This window comes from Equus przewalskii, chromosome 24 (assembly GCF_037783145.1).
Source record: "Equus przewalskii isolate Varuska chromosome 24, EquPr2, whole genome shotgun sequence".
NCBI lineage: Eukaryota > Metazoa > Chordata > Mammalia > Perissodactyla > Equidae > Equus > Equus przewalskii.
The window spans coordinates 30838687-30861010 of NC_091854.1; the positions used below are offsets into that span (position 1 = coordinate 30838687).

At 42.5% G+C, this 22324-nt stretch overlaps 1 protein-coding gene across 1 annotated transcript in view; it reads left to right on the forward strand.

The window, feature by feature from the left end:
* Positions 1-15773: 15773 nt before the first annotated feature.
* The window catches only part of JAK1 (Janus kinase 1), a 143199-nt gene continuing 136648 nt past the window's right edge, over positions 15774-22324 (forward strand). The window contains exon 1 of the mRNA XM_070592042.1: positions 15774-15960. The gene's annotated coding sequence lies outside the window, so the exon portion shown is untranslated. The remainder of the gene's footprint in view (positions 15961-22324) is intronic.

The window sequence follows — 22324 nt, forward strand, 5'->3', positions numbered from 1 at the left end:
CAACCATACCCTACCCCAATCTCTTTTTCTTTGGTGTTCATTAGTTTCATTATGATGAATCTAAGGGCGCAGTTTGCTCGTTAGTCAGTTAGTTCTTCCTCCCTCCCTCTTTCCCTCCCTTCCTTCTTTCCTTCTTTTCTTTCTTTCTCTCTTTCTGTTTAGGATTTGTTTGGCTTTTTGAGTGTGTGAATTGATAGAATTCATTGTTCTGGAAAAGTATATTTCTTCAAATATTTTCTCTGCCATATCATCTCTCTCCTCTCCTTCTAGAACTCTAATTAAATGTATGTCAGACTTTCTTGCTCTCTCTTCCATGAATCTTAATCTCTCTTTCATATATTCCATCTCTGTGCTTCACTCTGTAAAGTCTTGTGATCTAAACTTCCTGTTCTCTAATCCTCTTTTTGTGCTATTAAACCGCTGGTTTTTGTTTTGTTTTTAATTTCAGTAATTGTGATTTTCATTTCTAGAAGTTTTATTTGTTTCTTCTTAAAAATTTCTTGGTTGCTTTTTGTAGTTTCCAGTATCCTGAAGGCATTTTCAAGCTTGTCTTTTATGTCTTTAATAATAGTAAGCATAACTGTTTTATAACCTCCGTCTGATAACCCCAGTGGCTAAAGTCTCTTTGGCTCCATTTCTACTTTGTTTCTTCCAGCTCTTGCACATGATGCTTATTTCTCTATGTGTCATCAGTTGTTTTTACTGTGTGCTGCTCGTTGACCTTGAAAAATTATTTATGTAAATACATTGAGGCCCAGGATGAAGATGGCTTCTCACAAAGGCTTTGTATTTGTTACTTTCAACCCCCAAGGGCTTGATCAATACAGCGCCAGCTTAAATTATGTTTATGACTTGAATTTTTTTAGACCACCAAGTGGTTATAACTACAATAATGCCAGCAAGGGATTACAAATTTTAAAGGAAGAATTGTTTCCTCCATTGTACTGTTCAGCAGTCCCCAGTGAGTGGAGATACTGGGAAAATGTAGCTTTCGAATTCCCAGCTCTATCCGTAGGTTTCTTTTTGTACTTCACCTTTGGTTGTCAGTTTCTGTAGTCGGTGGCTGGGGTGAGCTGCTCCCTGGAGCGGTGTCCACTGAGGTCTCACAGGTGCTGTCTCTGGTTTTCTGCTCTTATCTACTGCTCTAGTCTACAGCTGGAGTATTTCAGAGGATAGTCATTTTTCTCCACTTGGTCAGGATTGGTGGTACACTTCAGCTGACTCAAGCCCAGCATTGTTCTTGTCAGCACTTCAGACTCTTTTGAATCTCTGCCACATCCTCCATTCAGTGTCTTTATCTCCACTTCTGCTGTGGGGTCAGCTTGACCTCCCCATGGCAGACCTGTTATCTCTCAGCTTAGCCCTGTTCTGTGTCCTCTACAGAGGAGGCAGGAAGATCTGAGTCCCTTCCCCACCACACAGGAGCTACTGGAAGCTCAAGTTGGGCCCTCCTTTTGCCTTCTACTCTACTCTGCTCTCTTTCCTCCTCTGGGCCCACTCCATTGTGCTGCTCGCTCACCTTAAACAGTGATTTCCTTCTAGAATCCCAAATAGAAAGTAGATGAGAAGCCCTCTCACCTTAGCCTCCCTCTCAACCAATCGCACACACCTTCCCTCTCTGGGACTTATTCCTGGGATCAAGAAAACTTCTCACTCACTGGCTTTCCTGACTCCAATTCCAGCTTCTCCCAACAACCCACTGGAACAGGAAGAAGCTCAAACATTCCACTTCTTCAACATCATATCCTTGTTCTTTCTTGGGACAGCAAGCTCAGTGGTCTGGTCATCGTAAGTGGATAACGTTGTCTCCCTAAATCATAAAAGATAATATTATACCTTTATACTGTAATATAAGAAACTCCGCTCATTAACCCTTGACGTGTCAAAGGTAGTAAAAGGAATGTGGGAATCTTTTCTCTCTCATCTTTTTTCTGGCTTTCTAAATAACCATTTTGATCAAATATCTTATTTTGGATGTCAGAAGCTGATTTTTAATCCTTTCTTTTTTAATTCCTGCTTTAACAGTCCTAATCTCACCCTCCACACTCCACCCTCAGGCAAATGGATGCTTCAGGCCAACTAAGGAAAAGATCATATGCATGAAAATACAAAAGAGAAAGCATATTAATATGTTCCATGAATATCCAAATTACAGATAAAGACATATATATCGTTTTTAATCAAAAGCATTTGTGTTAATTATATATTGCTATATAATACATTACACCAATTCTTAGTAGCTTAAAACAATGAAGATTTATTATTACACAATTTCTTTCTTTTTTTTTTTTTAAAGATTGGCACCTGAACTAACAACTCTTGCCAATATTCTCTTTTATTTTTATTCTTCTCCCAAAGCCTCCAGTACATAGTTGTACATTCTAGCTATAGGTCCCTCTGGCTTTGCTATGTGGGACACTCCCTCAGCATGTCCTGATAAGCGGGGCCATGTCTGCACCCAGGATCCAAACTCGCTAAACCCTGAGCCATGGAAGTGGAGCGCGCGAACTTAACCACTCTGCCATAGGGCCAGCCCCTATTTCACAGTTTCTATAAGTCATGGATTTTGGAAGTGGGTTAGCTTGGTGATGCTGGCTCAAGGCCTCTCAGGAAGTTACAGACCAGATGACAGGTGGGGGGCAATCATCTGAAAGCTTGACTGAGGCTGGAGGATCTACTTCCAAGTTCACTCACATGGCTATTCGCAAGATGTCTCAGTTCCTGGCTGGCTGTTGGTTGGAGGGCTCAGTTTCTCACCACATGGGCCTCTCCTCATGACATAGCAACTGGTTACCCTTAGAGGAAGTAATCTGAGATAAGGAGAGAGCAAGCAGGAAGCCATCGTGCCTATTATGTCCTAGTCTCTGAAGTCATACACTGCCACTATGGCTTCATTCTATTCATTACAAATGGCTCACTAAGTCCAGCCCATAACCAAGGGAAGGGAAATTAGGCTCTACCTCTTAAAGATAGTGTCAGAGAATTTATGGATATTTTAAACCACCATAGCATTTGAAATCATTTATTGCCCCCTTCCTATATGCCAGAGTGCAAAAGTCAACAACAAAACAGAGATTCCGTGCATAATGGAGCTGAAAGTCTAGTGGGTGCAAGAATATGAAAATAGGCAATTACAGGACACTGAGATATGCGTCCTAGTTTCCCCTCATGTGACATGGGGACAATAGGTGCTTGGGGGCACACACGTCAATACATGTGAACATGCTTTTGTAAAAGCGTGGTTTAGCAGAAGAGATCAAGAGCTGAGATTCAAGAGGCAGAATGCCCGCATTCATCTCCCAGCTCTGCCACTTACCGGCTACGTGACCCTGGGCTAGTCACTCATCTTCTCTGTGCCTCAGTTTCCTTATCACTAAGATGGGAGAATAACAGTAACTAATCATAGGGCCCTCGTGAGGGTTAAATGAATTAGCAAACAGAAAAGGCTTAGAAGTTGCCCAGAACAGAGCAAGAGTTAGTTATCACAGTTGCAAACTACAAGCTGTTTTGGAAATGAAAGGTAATATTATTCTAATTTCTGAGACTAGGTACAGATCCTTATGCCTGTCTTTATTGGAAACGAAATTAACTCTCTGAAAAGTTTAATAATTAATGATGTATTTGTACTTTTTTGTTTTTAGGCATATGAGATCTGTAGTAAAATGTGAGTGTTGCTCTCCACCTCCACCCACCCACTCACCAACCCCACTTCCTTCCCCAGAGGAAACCACTTTAACAATATCATGAATGTGCTTTCAGACACTTTTCTACCTGCTTAAAAGCTATGTGCTTTTAAACTAGTTTAATATACATATTCCGCTAATTTACTTGCTTTTTTCTGATAATAATTTAGCAGATTTTTTCAAGTTAGTGACTATAGCTTTACAGCATTTCTTTGAATGACTATATTCAGTTTTGTAGGTGGATATATCATTGATTCTTTAACCATTCTTTTATTGATGAGCATCCAAGTTGTTTCCAACTTTTTATTACTATAAACAATTGTATAATAAACATAAGCATTTAAATGGACTTTCTAATTTTCAAAGGCTTCATGAATATAAATGTTTTTGATTAAGACCTGTGACACTCATTGAACCTATATAGCTCCAATGAAAAACTCTACAAAATATTTCAGTCATTTTTTCTAATGACCCTGTCAATTCCAAAGTGCTATCTACCATGACTTATAAATATCATCTTACAGTTGAACTAATTAATGTTGATAACAATTGAAATTGTCCTGAGATATTTTCTTTGCGAAAAATTCAACACTGGTTATGTAATGGTGTTGAATGAAGTATGTAATAATAAAAAGTATCATTTGCATCCAAATAGGTTGTTATTCTTAAGATCTGACTTGGGAAAGATGGTGTTTGGTCAGATGCCTTTTCTCAAGCAGCAAAGCAGGGCAAGCATAGGGGCCAACACTCTGGTCCTAGAGTTCTGGTTCCATAGCCTGGTAAAATGGCGAACTGGAAGTTGCAGTATGGGAAAAATATAGGAGGTGATGCTTTGATTTCATGAACATTGTGTTGGATTACCAAACCAGAATTAATATATTCTACCTAACTGCCTAGAATTTCAAATTTTTTCTAGCAATTTGTATTCATTCCCACCTTCAAGATATCGGAGCTAGACAAGGGGGCAAGAAGACAGCAGAGTTACAGAAGGGGACTGTCCCATTTCAGAGTCTATCTGGCTGATGTAAAAAATGAGACATTTCATAATTTGGTCTGCTGTTGTGTCCATCACTGGAAAACCCAGCATCTTCTTGGATAAGACCTTGCACTCGGATTGTATTACTGTAACTGTATCATAGTCATCATTGTGGAAATCATTGACAAGCCACAAAAGAAGCAAGTTTTGTGCATGATTGCCACTTATCGTTTTGATTCCTTTGATCGTCACATCTACTTGTTTGGCAATTCTGGTCCCTAAATTACACATTTGGTATATTTGGTCAGTCTTGAAATTTCAAAGACAACAAGCTGTCCAGCCATCTGCAAGATGTCACTGAAGCCCCTGGTGTTCTCACAGATTGCAGCTTGTCTGTTCTGAAAGATGACCAACAAATCTGGTCCAAGCCTGAGTAAAACAACTGACTGGTCTCAGAGCAACACAGGGTCATTCACGAGCCTAGCAGTTCCCACGCAAAACCACCCAGCACGTACTTACAAAAGTAAGGCGAGTGGGGACCTGGTATTTTCCACATCATCTTGGAGAAGCACTGTTTTATTTGTTTGTTTTGTTTATTTTTCTTCTTTGGGCATATTTTGTGTGATTAAGAAGTGCTGTTAGCTTAGGGGAATAAGACAAAAATGCCTTGCAAATATCTTGCTTTGGCATTGCCAAATTTAACCTTTTGCATGCATGTATTGGACTGGGGGATTGCTGTTTTATTTTGTTTTAGACGCGTAGGGGTAGCGTGCGGAGTAAGACTTTGCAGAGATTACTGCAGAAGTCATTTTATTTTCATAAAGAGGGAAAAATACACCCATCTCATAATTACAAGTATTTGGAGCTGAAATATGAGACAGATTCTATTCCTGCCTTTCACATAACCTCTAGATTTCCTCGTCTGCCAAGTGAACAGCCGTTTAAATCCCCCTCCAAAGATTCATTCATTCGCTGTTTCTACAGGATCTACTATGGGCCCTCGGTGCTGATAACACCGATTCTTGGAGAGCTCAAGATTGTCTCCAATGCCTTTAAGCACCACTCCCATCCTCCTTTAAAACGAGCTCCTGAATTCTCCCCCAAATAGATCAGAACACTTTGTGTCTGCAAATACACACGGAGAAAAGAAACGTGTCAGTGGCGTTCACGCGGCGCCGAGCTAGACCGGGTGTGCCAGCGGGCTAGGGAGCTCTCCTTTCTTTGTAAAGGGCAACCCAGCCACTCGAAAAAGAACAATGTAAAGGGCATCTGGGGTCAGGGCGGGACACCCAAGCGCTCCTTTCTCGGCTGGGGAAACCTGGGAAACATTTTTGGGCTCGGGCCGAGTCACGCGGCAATTCCACGGCAGGAATTGTGCAATGGGGCGAGCCGGGCGGGCGTCCGGGGGTGGAAGGAAGCGGTGGGGGGAGGGGGGGGGCTTCCATCGGCCAACCTCCCCGCCGCCGGGGGAAGTGCAAGCTCGACGGCGCGCCCAGGACAGCAGGGGTCCGGGGGGGCCCCCCAGCCAGGGCCGAGGGAGCGGCGCGCCGCGTCAAACAGCGCGTGGGGCCACCAGCCGCTGCCCGGCCCGGGCGACACGGGGCCACCGCCCCGCCGCCCCGACGGCACTGGGAACTCCGGGCGCACTTTCCGTAAGGGCCGCGGGGCTTCCAGCGGCGCCCGCGCCCCCGCCCCCGCCGCCCGGCCCGCGCGCTCGGCCGGTGACGCAGCGGCCGGCTGCGCGGAAGTCTGCGCGGAAACCGGGAACCTCCGCGCCACCGCGCCGCCCTGTCCCCGCCCCCTGTCCCCGCCCCCTGTCCCCGCTGAGCCCGGGACCGCGCGTGCCCGCCCCGCTGAGCCCCCGGCTGCGCGTGCCCGCAGGAGCGCCGAGCGGTCCCTGGCGCAGGCTCGGCAGTGAGCGTGTGGTCACGTTCTTTCCTCGCGTCCCTATGCTAGTGAGGGGCGCGCTCTCATTAGCTTCACTTAGAGGGGAGACTCAGGCTCCGCAGAGATCCGCTTCCTTGCTTGAAGCCACACAAGGCAGAGCTGCGCATCGCATCCAGGGTGTCTTGCGCAGCTGTCGGACTCCCCTGGATCGGCCACTTCGCGGCTCTCATTCCAGTGAGCAGCGGACGGGTGACAGGTGGGACCGGTAAACTGAGCTGCAGCCCCGGTCCCCGCGGCGGCGGCCGTGTGCTTCTGGCTGGAACGCACTCCTCTGCCCGAGTGTGCTGTAAAAATATTTTTTCACCTGTATCATGAACTGGAAAAGGTTGGAAAGCGCTTCGCTGACCTTGTGCCTCCACTTTCAAGCAGTATGTTGGGATCAGGGACACTTACCATAAGGGATTGTTGAGGGTTTAAATAAGACGGTATTTGCAGGGTGCCAGCACCTCGAGGACCCTCAATCCGTGTTAATTCTCGCTTCTTTTTGCGGCGCCCCCGGGACATCGGGTTACTCACGCTCCTTAACGCTGGAGAGGGGACGCAGACATTCTAGGTAGACACCCTCTCTGGCAGGTGAGAGATTTAATCCGTTCAACGGGAAAATCACTCACCCCATGGCCGCCTCAAGCGTGACAGACACCGAGTTAGGGGCCCCGTCCGTTGATCCCGCGCAAGGGCTCTTGCCACCTCACCTCCCTTTTCCTCCCAGGAGCTTCAGAACAGCTTTGAGGCCAGAAGCTGACTTCCTCGGAGACCTGATGGCGGTGACGTGGGAGGGGATCTCCGGGAAGGCTAGAGAGGAAGTCGAGTCACCCGCTGGCTAGCAGCCTGCCCGCCCCCTGGACAGGGGGCCCTGGCTCCTCAGGCGCGGAGCCAGGCCTGGGCCTCTGCTGGCCGGGGTTGGGTCTCTTTAGGTAACTCCGGGAACAGCTGCAGTGAAGGATAAAAGTCGGGTGTGTGTGTGTATGTGTGTGGTTCTGGCTGTGGGATGTCCAAATAAATGTAGACGAAGGTAAGAATAAGCTGGCTTTAGATGCTCTCCAGAGTCCTTCCATGGCAAATCATTTAGGGGTCAGCACGGACTTTTCATAGGACTTTTATCTTGAAAAGTGAAACTCATGGAAGTTTTCTAACATCGTGAAATCTTAGGAATTGTCCACTCCTCTTGTTTTGATTTTAAAATCACTACTCACTGGAGCAGCTGTTTTCCCCTTCCGAGTTTCCATTTTCTGGAACGAGGCTAAACTATCTGGACAGCCCTTTCCCTTGGGCACCCTGGGATGCTGGGACTGTGAATGGCCTCTTAGGAGAGCTGGAGCTCCAAAGGGAAGTGGGACCAAGGAAAAACAGGACTCTCTCCTTTAAAAAAAGAAAAATTCCTTTTTTTTAATCACAAAAATAATCAGCACTCATTGTGGAAAAATTAGATTTTTATTCAGAATCAGAAAGAAGAAAAAAAATTGAAATGCTACAGTCAGAAAACCATTGTTGACAATTTGGTATAGAATTATATGTAATCAGACTGAACACTGCTTTTTTTCTTGAGTAACACTTTTTCTTGAATAAAATATCATGACATGCACTAAATATTTTCCATACATGTTTGAAATGGCTGTTTAGCATTCCACTGTACGTTTATTTGGCCTGAGCCCAATTGAAGGACTTAAAACTGCGTCCAGGATTTTTCTATTGAAAGAGCAATGAAGTGCGAGCCTTGTGGCTGAATCTTTGAGCACATTCTCAATTGTTTACATAGGTCAGTTTCCTAGAAGTGATATTTCTGGGTCTAGGGATAAAGATTGCCCTATGGTGAGCTTGTAAGCTTGGTTTTTCCCCTCAGTGTTTTTCCAGACTTTCTATGCCATTTATTCACCAAGAATTTATTGAGCACCCATCAGATGTCAGACAAGCATGGGATACAGAGATGAATACTTTGTAGCACAAGGTGCCATAGATATTGTCAGAGAAAGCTTTGGGTAGCTAGATGCTCAGTTTGAGGAGGTTCATGAAGGACCAGTAGACTTTTTTGAGACCAATAGATTTTAGGTGAGAGGAGGTTAGAGGGGGCATTGAAAAAGGATGGGAGGAACAATGAGGGGGACAAAGGGAGTTTCCTGTAAGAAACATGGTGGCCTAAGAGCCTGGTGTGTGTTCATATATTGGGGGAAATTGTGAGTTGTCTTGTGTGCTTGTACTGAGAGTAGAGCTGGAAAGGAGGGCAGTGACAGAATGCAAATTAATAGCCTATTATGTCATGCTAAGAAGGATGGGACCTTATTCCCAGAGCAAACGGAGAAAGTGATTTATGGTGCTCCAAGATCATGATGAAATTGGGTCCCACCAGTTAACCCACTGAAGGGCATTGTCTTCAGTGGGCTCCCAAAATCATTCCTGGGGAGAGAAAACAAAAGATAGGAAAATTTGCAAAGGAAATATCTCAAAAGAATGTTGAAATGAAAACTGTAGAGGATCAACCAGTTTCAGCAGTAGTTACTACCATGTCCGTCACACTTAAGAGCATGCTATAGTTATCACTAGTAAGTTCAGCCTTGAGAAATTTTCTCTTCTCTACTCTAAAGAGAATGTCCTTAATACTGGTGCCAGTCCAGAGATTATTTCAGCTTCCTATCAGGAAAACAAATTCAAGACTTTCATTAAGTCTGAAAACATGTAGGGCAGATTTGAGAATGTGAAAGCCCTTTGTGAACCGTAAAGTGATATTCAGTGAATGACAAATTTCTGGAAGGTGGTTTAAGAAAAACTTTTACTTCTAGACAAGGGGTCAAAAAAAAAAAAAAAAAAAAGCCTGCTGTGACCAGGTAGGTCATGACTGTCAACAATTCTGGAACATTCTCAGCTATTATCTCTTTGAATATGTCCTCTCCCTCATTTTTGCTATATCCTTAGAGAATGGTGATTACATGTATATTAGACCTTCTAATTCTATCGTCCAAGTCTTGCAGTCTCCCATATTTTGTATCTGCATTTGGAGGGTTTTTGGAATCTGACTTCCAGTTTACTAATTCTTCTTTTGGCTGTGTCCAATCTCCTTTTGAACTTGCATTTTTAATTTCTATTATTTTTTTGATCCCTAGAACTTTTCTTGGACAATTCTGTATAGTCTCTTGTTTCTTGCTGATACCTACAGGCTTTTGTTTCTTGAAACAAAGTTTTAAAGGTAAGCCGATCTCTCCCCTGGCCTCTAAGCCTCCATCAGCAGGAAGCAAGAGGGATCCCTGGTGTAACCTGAGCTTCAGGTGAGAACATTCCTTTCCTATCCCTCACATAAACATTGTCAGGAGTAAAGAGGGAGGCCTTGGACTCTGTACGCCCTTGAGAAGTGACTCCTCTCCTCACTGCAGCCACACTCACAGTCTTACCACCACTGTCTGCGTGAGACCATCATAATCCCATTATGCCTGCATCCCTGTTTACGTCAGTCACCCAAGAAGCCCAGAGCTCCCAGGTCATCCCTCATACCCAAAGCTAATCCCCATGTGGCTCTAAGGACAGTGAGCTACCTCTATTGTAACACTTCATCTCTCTCTCCTGGCTTTATTTTCACCACCTGCCGTCCTGCATACTGTATTAATGTGTCTCGCTCTCCTAGAATGTAACTGCCTGGAGAGCCAGGGTATTTATCTTGTTAGCTGTTTTGTCCTGAAAGCTTACAATATTACCTGGCAAATAGAAGGTATTCAAAAAAATATTTGTTGAGTGAATTAATAGTAAACATTCTTATTTTATATTCTATATCTTATCATTTCCATATGTGAAGATTTTGCAAGTCTGATTTTTGTCCTCTGTTGCTGCTAGATTGACTCACTGTGCCTTGCTTACTTGGATGTTCTGTGGATTTACTCTGTGAGCTCTTATTCCTTGGAGTTTCTCTGCAGAAATTCTTTGAGACATAGATTGAAGTGACATTCATTCAGAAATCATTTGTATGTACTGTTACTAGTTCCTTGGGGTAACTACTTACCCAGAACCAAATCAGTGTCTCTGCTTGTTTTTATGTTTGTTTTTTAACTACAAAAGTAGGGCCAATTGGGCTGCAAACCCATGTGTGTGGATATAAATTATCAAAAGACAAATATATACCTACATATGTATACATGTATAGTCACACTATCCTACTATATATAGATAGGTATCTCCTTTACCAGTTGCCAAAGTCCAGGCAGGAAAGTTTCCTTGCTGTCCCCTTCTGTGCGGCAGGCTCTTTCCTGTCCGTCATTATATTGGAAGTACAGCCCACTTTGGGTTTCTAGTTTTATTACATTCCCCATCTTGGGTGGACTTTAGCTTCAGTTGATTTCTAAAAACCCAGTCTTCTTAGATCTTCAGATGTCTCAAGAGTAGCTTGATTTTTATGTGAAATCAGCAATTTTTAAATGTTGGCAATCGATTCAAATTTTTTTTCTTTTTAAGTGCTGGACAAAAAAATTACCCTGGACCATATCTGAGCTTCAGCCTACCAGTTTACAATCTCTATTCTAAACAGACTAAACCATCAACCCATCAGTCAACCTTGTGTGTTGTATATGTACAATGCAGAATACATTCTGTTAGAGACAATAACCACAGGTTTGGAGAGAAAAGTCCAATTTCAGGTTTCTGCTTCTTTTTCTCTATAAATGTACTTGCCAGAGCATGTGTCTTGATTTTTTGTTCAGGAAACATGGTCACTATATCCACAGTTTAAGGGCATCTAGAGGATAGTCCCTGCCATCAAAGATTTTACATCTGTGCAATATAGAAGGTGTGAGATTTAAGGAAAGAGGAGCAATGAAGAAGTCACTGGCTCAGTCGTGATCTGCATAAAGGAGCCATAGCTGGGTGGGCATGATGGTGCTGGAAGGAAAGGCTCAGACATTGTATGTCTACAGGAAGATGAGACAAGAGTTGATAACTGAATGAATGTGGGGTAAGAACAAGGGAGAAATGGTATTTGTCGTTACATAACTGGGAAAATTCTAACCAAGCATCATATTTCATGACTGTCCAAAGGGTGCCTTCATGATTATTTTTAAGGAAATAATAATAATAAAAAAAAAAACCACTGTCACTTTCTTTGGATTTGTTCATTTCTTGTAAACCAAAGGCAATGTGAAAGATTTTCTAATTTATAAAAGGCTCAACAAATGTAATCAATTTTTATATAAGAAGGGCAAAAAATCCAAGTATTAGGGGAAATATTTTGGCTGATATATTCATGTATATTATCCTCTTCTAGTACCTTCTCATCATTAAAGGATTGCCTTTCTCCTTCAATAAACAAAAAAATAAATGTGCACAGGCACATCACGATTTTAAAATATATATAGGCTTCTCATGTTGGAAAGCTTCATTGAAATAGACGGTCAATATCCTCCTAAATCAATGCTATTAGTTCCACTTACGGCATTTCACTGGCGTCTGATTGTTTGAAGGGGCTATAGGGAAACTGATGACGTTAAGTAAGATAGATTATGGATCACATTCAACTCTCATCTCTCGGTGGTCTCAGCAGGCATAACTCCCATTATTGCTAATGGGAGTTTTGAGCATAAGCCTTTGTGTACTTAAGAGTTTACCATTAAAAATCTATCAATCCCCTAATGCTTGCAGTGGGTTGCAAATGGGCTTTCACTTTAGGTGTAATTGGTTAATTGGTTGGGACAATGGCCTGATTGTAAATGATTAACACCCAACAGGTCCCCCCCCCCGCCCCCCTCCCCTTCTAGTGCTAGAACAAAGGGGCATTGACGAACAGCCTAGAATAATGACAACACTAGGAGAATTCGGTTGTTGATGTAGATTCAAGACACAATGCAGGAGCCCGTGGACTTCTGTGTGTAGCACTGTGGGACTTAGCGCACACAGTCACAGGTATGCGGTCACGCTGGAATCTCACTGCAGTTCTGTCCTGACAGGAGCTTAGTGTCTCTGTTCAGGCGGTTGTAACAAAGTGCCATAGATTGGGTGGCTTACAAACAATAGAAGTTTATTTCTCATGGTTCTGGAAATCCGAGGTCAGGGTGCCAGCATGGTCGAGTTCTGGCGAGAATCCTCTTCTGGGTAGCAGACTACCATCTTCTCATTGTAGCCCCACAAGGTAGAAGAGGATGAGAGAGCTCTCTGGGGTCCTTTTATAAGGACGCTAATCCCATTCCTGAGGGCTCCACCCCCATAACCTAGTTACTTCCCAAAGGCCCCACCTCCTAATATCATCACATTGGCGGTTAGGATTTCAACATGTGAATTTGGAGAACACAAGCACTCCAGTTCATTGCAGCTGGGTGTACCTATGGTACCAATGTAGAGACTGATGATTGGAGCTGCCTTGAAGTCTCTTGTCCAATGTCACAAAGCTCGCACATGTGAAAACCAGGACTAGAACCTGAATTTTATGGCAACAAGTCCAGTGCTTTTTCCATGGCCCCAAATTGCTTCTCAGCCATTCAATTTAACGTGTTCCTTCAGGGCCCATTACATGTGTGACTTCATCAGGCTGAGGGCAGCAAGAGTGCACAGCATTGCCACTGCTCTCGAAGGACTCAGAGGTTATTTGATCAAAGTTTGTGTACCTATAATATGGCTCTGGCATGTATTTTCATGAATTATTTTAGGAATGTAGAGACAGGAGAAATCATCTTGGGCTATTTGCTGGGGAAATGTTCACAGAGGGGGCCTGCGGGTGCTCATGGATGCTCCAGAACACATGAAGTAACTATGGAGCTAACACTTTTGAGCATCACATCTGCGCGGGGCACTGTGCTAGGTGCCTCTCGTACCTTCCCTCATTTAGCCCTCACCATAATCTTCTGAAGTGGGTGTTACGCTCTCCGCTTTGCAGATGAGAGAATCAGTGCTCAGAGAGGTGGAAGGCATGCTTGTCCAACTCACACAGTAGGGGCAGAGCCAATGTTGATCCTATGGGGGGAACATCAATGCCTCAACTCTTAACCACTACTGTACATGATTTTGTATTAAGTAGGTTTAAATATCTGACTCTTAGAAAATGTATGCAAAATTGTATGCAGTGCCCCAAGGCAAAAATCAATTCGAGTTCCCCTCCCCCTTGACACGTGGGCAGAATGTTGGATAGAACAGAAGAAGGGGATCTATTATGTTCAATCTCTCACTTTATAAAAGAAAGTTCTGGCCCGCAAAAAATACCCTTAAGCTTCAAGATAATTGTGAAAAGGCCAAGTAGTCAATCAAACATTTTGCCAAACTTAGGAAAACAAAAGAAGAGAAACTAAGTACGGAGGACCTTAATAGATCAGCACCATGTGGGCTTGCCTACATCTTTGATAGAGACCCAGTCTTTGTGGCCTAATACCTGGGGACCACCTGCTTCAGGAGGTCAAGATGCCATAGCTTTGTTCCCCAGACCTTTGAGGGACATGATCAAGGGAAAGCTCATTTCCCTGCACAAGTTAGTAAAGCTATCAAATATGGTTTACCTACACTTCTAGAACTCTTTTTTTTTTTTTTTTTTTTAAGATTTTTCCTTTTTCTCTCCAAAGCCCTCTGGTACATAGTTGTGTATTTTCAGTTGTGGATTCTTCAAGTTGTGGCATACAGGACGCCGCCTCAGCATAGCTTGATGAGCGGTGCCCTGTCCGTGCCCGGATCCAAACCAGCGAAGCCCTGGGCCACTGAAGTAGAGTGCGCAAACTTAACCACTCGGTCCCGGGGCCGGCCCTGCTTCTAGAACTTTTATTCAATGTACTTTTTGTACACACATATTTACAATACATACCTATTTTTGTACTCATATTATTTTAAAGTTTTTCCCTTTTGCCTTATGTTCTGTGCCAACAGTTTTTGTGAACACTGTGATGGTCGGCCAGCATACGGTGCTGTTTGGTGCGCCCTTCTCCACAGGTCTTGCCAAGTGTACAACAACTTGCTGCCATATTGCCAACTGTACAATGTGGAGGAGAAAGGCTTCAAGCAATTGTGAGAGAATGGGGCAACATTAGGTCACTGGGCTCAAAGGAGGAGGATAAGAAGACACTGGAAGATTGACAGACAAGAGCAGTTTAATCAGGGTTTTTTTTATTGCAGTGAAATATATATAACACAAAATATGTCATTTTAGCCATTTTTAAGTGTACAATATAGTGGCATTAATTATTCACCATGTTGTGCAGCCATCACCACTATTTGCAAAATTTTCTATCACCTCAGAGAGAAACTCTGTACCCATCAAGCAATAACTTCCCGTTACCCTTTCTTCCAGCTCCTGATAAACACTAATCTACTTTCTGTCTCTATGAATTTGCCTATTCTAGATATTTCATATATTCATATATTTAATACAATATTTGTCGTTTGTGTCTGACTTATTTTGAGCTTCATCCACATTGTAGCACCTATCAAAACTTCATTCCTTTTTATGGCTGAATGTTATTCTATTGTATGTATAGACCACATTTTGTTTATCCCTTCATCTATTGATGGACACTTGGATTGTTTCCACCTTTTGGCTATTGTGACTAATGCTGCAATGAACCTTGGCATACAAGTGTCTGTTTGAGTCCCTCTTTTCAATTCTTTTGAGTACATACTAGGAGTGGAATTTTTGGGTCATATGGTAATTTGATGTTTCACTTTTTGAGAAACTGCCAAACTATTTCCACAGGGGCTGCACCATTTTACGTTCCTACCAGCAGTGTATGAGTGTTCCAATTTCTCCACATCCTTGCCAACACTTATTTCCAATTTTTTTAAATAGTCATCCTTGTGTTTCATTGTGGTTTTGAGTTGCATTTCCTAATAACTAATGATGTTGAGCATTTTTAATGCACTTATTGGCCATTTGTATATCTTCTTTGGATAAATGTCTATTCAAGTTTTTTGCTTATTTTTTAATTGGATTGTTTGTCTTTTGTTGAGTTGTAGGAGTTCTTATATATTTTGGATATTAAATCCTTATCAGATATATGATTTACAAATATTTTCTCCCATTCTGTGGGTTGTCTTTTCATTTTCTTTCTGTTTTTTAAATATTAGCAAAATTTTACTTCATTCTTTTTTTATCTGCTGGTGAATAACTCTGAAAAAGCTGATATGCAGAAGGCTAACCCAGCTGTTGTCTAAAGGTGATGCCGAGATCACTGAGAATGTCTCTCAGAGACGCGGTATGGCTCAAATCCCCACCCCCCACCCATGCTGGGGGCCAGGGCAGGAGGAGGGGGAGGAGCCAGGGCAGGCCCCCAGCCAGGAGCGCAGGTCGCCCTTCTCTGCACCGCCCTCCCAGTGGAAGATGGGCTTCTGCCAAGTTGACGACTTGGAACTTTCACGGCTGCCTGAATGTTCCAGTGTGTTAGGGGAAAATGCTGGAGCTGCAAGATGGCTCAGGTACCAGCCGGAGGGGCCCTCAGCCAGCACTCTTCCCACTCTAGAGAGCCAAGCTCCTGGCTGGCCAGGGCCTGCCTGGGCCCTGGGCGGGAGGCAGGTTCGCTCCCAGCAGCCCTCTGTCCCCCTGGCCCCCGCATCTCTGGGCTGCGTGGACATTGTTTATTTCCAGACTGTGATCCGTGGCGGGGAGAGGTGGGTGGAGCCAGGTGCTGGCAGCCTCAGCTCTGTCTGGGCGGGGGGATGGGGGTGGACGGAGGGAGAGGCCAAGAGTCAGAGGCCAAGAGTCGTGAGGACAGGGACCCAGACAGGAACTTACCCTGAGGACGGCCAGCTGTGGCCTGTCTGAAACAGAACTCTGCTCCCAAGGGGACCCCTCAGGTCAATCCGGCTGGGTGACCACAAAGGGCCCGGACAGGACAGGCTGAACCCGGGGGCAGCAGGAAAAAACGGTGTGGGGGGAGGACTGATGCGCACAGGCACCCTGAGTGTTCTGGAGTGCGTGCCCGGTGCCTGCGTTGCCATGGGAGCGGCCCACGCGGTCCAGGCTGGGCAGGCAGGCACGCCACTCAGTCATGGGCGGGGGGCGCCAGCAGCTCCTCCCCAGGGAGGCAGAAGGTGGTCTCCAGTCATGTCCTTGTTCAAGAAGCCCTAACTGTAGTCCCTGGCGTCAGAGGCTCAGTCTACCATGTACCAGAGCTTGAAGCAAGTTGAGTGTTCGTCCCTCAGTTCCCCTAGCTCTGGCTGCTGCAGAATATCCTTCTCGATCCGACTGGCAAAGAGCAATTGACATATGGTCGTCCAGGTCCTTCATAATGGCAGGGGTCACCTGCAGCCAGGGATGCCCTTTCCTCCCGCGATCAAGCGGACAGATTTCACCGTCGTGACCGCGGGGCTGGATTTCTCGTCTGGATAGATGGCAAACTTTCCTTTGCCTTGGTAGGCTAGCAGCCCCATTTGGGCCCTGAAACCCAATCATGTCTCCAGTCTTCACGTTTTCCAGGTATTGGCCTATCTTTCCCTCCAGTGGGAAACTTGGGATGGATGTCTTTGAAGTAAACTTTGATGACCAGGGCCACTAAGCCCTTATTGTCATGACTGGTGACAAGTATGTTGGGTCAGATGACCAGGTTTTGGTGGATTTGAGGTGAAAGGTAGATGTGCTGGCCAAGGGGGAAGCCCAGCACGTGATGGGACCACAGCAGGGCAAGTAGGACCACTGGGGCTTGTGGCTGATAATCTGCTTGTTCATGAGCCACAGTGGACACTCCATGTCCAGACTTTCAAGGGTGTTGGCTGGGGCCCGGTGCTGGGGAGCTGGGCAGGCTGTAGAGGAACCAGACTGGGAAGGGCACCAGGTGGCCCAATGTGCTCAGCAGGACCCTGTGGTGGTGGCTGCTGCCCCGGCCAAGATAGTTGGGCCTCCTCTTCACTTTCTTCTTTTTTTTTTTTGAGGAAGATTAGCCCTGAGCTAACATCTGCTGCCAATCCTCCTGTTTTTGCTGAGGAAGCCTGGCCCTGAGCTAACATCTGTGCCCATCTTCCTCGACTTTACATGTGGGACACCTGCCACAGCATGGCTTGCCAAGCGGTGCCATGTCCACACCTGGGATCCGAACCGGGGAACCCCGGGATGCCAAAGTGGAACATGCGAACCCAACCGCTTCGCCACCCAGCTGACCCCTTCACTTTCTTAATTATGTCCTGTGATGCAAAAAAAATTTTAATTTTGATGATGTCCAGCTTACCTATTTTTTTCTTTTGTTGCTCATGCTTAGGTGTCATATCTAAGAATCCATTGCCAAATCCAAGATCACCAAGATTTACTCCTATATTTTCTTCTAAGAGTTTCATAGTTCCGTTTTGAGTTAATTTTTATATATGATGTGAGGTAAGGGTCCAACTTCCTCTTTTGGCATGTAGAAATCCTGTGTGCCAGCAACATCTGTTGAAGAGGCTAATCTTAAGTCTTCCGATCCACGAACATGAGTGTGTTTCCATTTATTTAGGTCTGTCTTAATTTCTTTCGACAATGTTTTATAGGTTTCAGTGTACAATATTTCACCTCCTTGGTTACATTTTTTCTTCGGTCTTTTATACTTTTTGATGCTATTTTAATGTAAGTGGAATTACTTCATTTCCTTTTCGAATTATTGATTGCTGGTGTATAGAAACACAACTGAAACACAACTGATTTTTGTCTGTTGATCTTGTGACCTGTGGCTTAGATGAATTTACTAGCTCCAGTAGCTTTCTTGTGGATTCTTTGGGATTTACTATATATAGGATCATGACATCTGCCAATAGAGAGAGTTTTACTTCTTCCTTTCCGATTCGTATGCCCTTTATCTTCTTTTCTTGTCTACTTGCTCTCACTAGAACTTCCAGTGTTGAACAGCAGTGGAGAAAGCAGGCATCCTCGTCTTGTTCCTGCTCTCAGGGAGAAAGCTTCGAGTCTTATACTATTGAATATGATGTTGGCTGAGGGTTTTTCAGAAACTCCCTTTATCATGTTGGAAAAGTCCCCTTTTATTACTAGTTTTCTGAGTATTTTTATCATGAAAGAGTGTTGGATTTTGTCAAATACCTTTTCTGTGTCAATTGAGGTAATCTTTCTATTTTAACCTTTGTTCTATTAACATAGTTTATTGTATTAATGTATTTTCTTATGTTGAACAACTCTTGCATTCTTGGGATAAATTCCACTTGGTCATGGTGTATAATGTTTTTAACATCCTGTTGGATTTGGCTCACCAGTATTTTGTTAAAGCTTTTGCATCTATAAGGGATATTGGCCTGTGATTTTATTTTCTTGTGATGTTTTTATCTGCCTTTGTTATCATTGTAATGATGGCCTCATAAAATGAGTTAGGGAGTGTTCCCTCCTCTTCTGTTTTTGGAAAGAGTTTGAGAAGAATTGATGTTAATTCTTTTTTAAATTATTATTTTATTTTCTTTATTTCCAGCTTTATTGAGATGTAATTGACACATGACATTGTGTAAGTTTAAGGTATACAATGTGTTGATTTGATACACTTATATACTGCAAAATTATTACCACCAAAGCATTAGCTAACATGTCCTTCCCATCACATAATTACCATTTCTTTTTTTGTAGTGAGAACACTTAAGATCTACTCTCTTAGCAACATTCAAGTATGTAATACAATATTATTGGCTATCGTCACCAGCTGTACATTAGATATCCAGAATTTATTAATCTTATAACTGGAAGTTTGTACTCTTTGACCAATACCTCCCCATTTCCCCCACCTGCTAATGTTAATTCTTCTTTAAAGGTGTGGTAGAATTGATTAGGGAAGGCTTCTGGTCCTGGACTTTTCTTTGTTGGGAGGTTTTCGATTACCAGTCCAACCTCTTTAATTGTTATAGGTCTATTCAGGTTTTCTATCTCTTTTTGAGTTGGTTTAGGCAATTTGTGTATTTCTAGGAATTTGTCCATTTCATCTAGGTTATGTAATTTGTTGGCATAGAATTGTTCATAATAGTCTCTTGTAATCCTTTCTATTCGATAAGGTTGGTAATAATGTCCCCAACTTTCGTTTTTGATTTTAGTTATTTATGTCTTCTCTTTTTTTTCTTTGACATTTTAGCTAAAGATTTGTCAATTTTGTTGACTTTTTAAAAAAATTAATGTTTTATTTTGTTGATTTCCTGTTTTTCTATTCTGTATTCCACTTATCTCTGCTCTAATCTTTTTTATTCCCTTCCTTCTGCCAGCTTTGGATTTAATTTCCTCTTCTTTTTCTAGTTCCTGAAGGTGTATAGTTAGGTTATTGATTTAAGATCTTTCTTCTTTTTTAACGTATGCATTTACAGATATAAATTTCTCTATAAGCACTGCTTTGCCTGCATCCCATAAGTTTTGGTGCATTATGTTTTCATTTTCATTTGTCTCAAGGTATTTTCTAATTTCCCTTGTGATTTCTTCTTTGACCCATTGTGTGTTTAGGAATATGTTGTTCAATTTTCAGAAAATTTTGAATATTCCAGTTTTCCATCTGTTATTGATTTCTAGCTTCATTCTATTGTCAGAGAAGACACTTCATATGTTTTCTGTCTTTTAAAATGTATTGAGACTTGTTTTGTGGCCTAACATATGGTATATCCAGGAGACCATTCCATGTGCACTTGAGAAGAATGTGTATTCTCTTGTTGTTGTTGAGACTGTTCTGTATGTCTGTTAGAACTATTCACTTTATAGAGTTGTTTGGTCTTCTCCTTTTTGATCTTATGTATATTGTATCCTTTATTGAAAGTGGGATATTGAAAACTCCGACTATTAGTGTACAACTGTCTATTTGTCCCTTTCATTCTGTCAGTATTTGCTTCATATATTATGGGGCTCTGTCATTTGATGCATATGTTTTATAATTGTTATATTTTCTTGATGAATTGATCCTTTTATCAATGTATAATGTCCTTCTTTTTATCTTGTAACAGTTTTTGACTTAAAGTCTGTTTTGTCTGATATTAGTATACCTACCCCAACTCTGTTGGTTACCACTTGCACGGAATATCTTTTCCCCTCCTTTCACTATCAACCTATTTGTGTCTTTGGTTCTAAAGTGAGTCTCTTGTAGACAGCATATAGTTGGATCATGTTTTTCTAAATCTGTTTTGCCAGGCTGTCTCTGACTGGGGAATTTAATCCATTTTCATTTAATGTAATTATTGATAAGGAAAGACATCATTCTGCTATTTTGATGTTTGTTTTGTGTGGTTCTTAGACCTTTTTTGTCTCTCATTTCCTCCATTACTGCCTTGTGTTTGGTTGATTTTTTTGTAGTGAACTGTTTTGATTGCCTTCTGATTTTATTTTGTGTATTTTTAAAGATATTTTCTTTGTTGTTACTGTATGGATTACCTTTAACCTTATAACTATTGAATTTTAAACTTATATCAACTTAACTGCAACCGCATACAAAAACTCTACTCCTTTACAGTTCCATCCTCCCTCCATCTTTATGTTATTGTTATTGTCACAATTTACATCTTTATACCTTGTGTACCAAAGAAATCTTTTGTGAGTTTGTATTTCAAGTTATGTAGGCAAAATTTGTGTTTTAAATTATGTATGAAAAGTGGAGTTACAAATCAAAAATACCATACAAACCAAAAATACCATAATATTGGCTTTTATATTTGCCTATGTTGTTACCTTTACCAGAGATCTTTATTTCTTCACGTGACTTCAAGATCCTGTCTAGCGTCCTCTTATCTCAGCCTGAAGGATGCCCTTTAGCATTTCTTGTCAGGCAGGTCTAGTGGTCACAAACTCCCTCATCTTTTGTTTTTCTGGAAATATCATAATTTCATCCTCATTTTCAAAGGACAGTTTTGCTACATGTGGAATTTTTGGCTGACTGTATTTTTCTTTCAACACTTTTAACACGTCATCCCACTGCCTTCTGACCTCCATGGTTTCTACTGAGAAACTGACTATTATTGAGAATCTCTTGTATGTGGCAAGGCATATCTTTCTTGCTGCCTTCAAGATTCTCTCTTTGTCTTTTTCTTTCAACAGTTTGATTATAGTGTGTCTTGGTGTTGCTCTCTTTGAGTTTATCATACTTGAATTCATTGAGCTCCCTGGCTGTGTAGATATATGTCTTTCATCAAATTTGGGAATTTTTCAGCTATTATTTCTTCAAATATTATTTCTTCCCCTTTCACTCTCTCTTCCCCTTCTGGGACTCCCAAGTGCAGTCTGGCTCTGCGCTTGGTCCCTTCAGTGCTTAGCCTGACATTGCTCCTCCGCCTTACAATGTTACACTGCTTTTCTGGCCTGGGTTAATTCTGAGTTAGACAAACATGGATGAGTCCCTTGAACTAATCATTCAGGTAGCCCCAGACAGGTTAGAACAGAGCCACACAATAATTTTCAAATAAGGTCTGCTCTGATGTTTCTGGAACTGGGGACCAGGGTCTCACATTGACGATGTGGGCTGCTAACTTCAAGACTACTGTGAGCCAGGAGTGTGTGGTGTAAGGACAAGTAAAAATGCCACAAATTTTCTTCCCACTTTTAAGTTGACTTTTTCTTGATTCAGTATGCACTTGGTTGCTCTGAGCATTTGAGTTTTTCCCAGAGTTCTACAAAGTTGACTCTGACAGCTTCTGCTTGTTTTCTGATGTTTCTATGGAGGAGACAGAAGCTCAGAGCCGCCTACTTTGCTATCTTACTGGCCTAATTAAGGTTTTGAAATCTTAAAATTAGGATATGAGAGACATTTTCTTCTGATATGTAAATTTTTAAAAATAAAAAGTGTTACAAAGCTTTAAATGTTTAAGTGCATAAACTTTGGAGGCAGACGGTGTGAATTTTAGTTTTGCCTTTGCCACC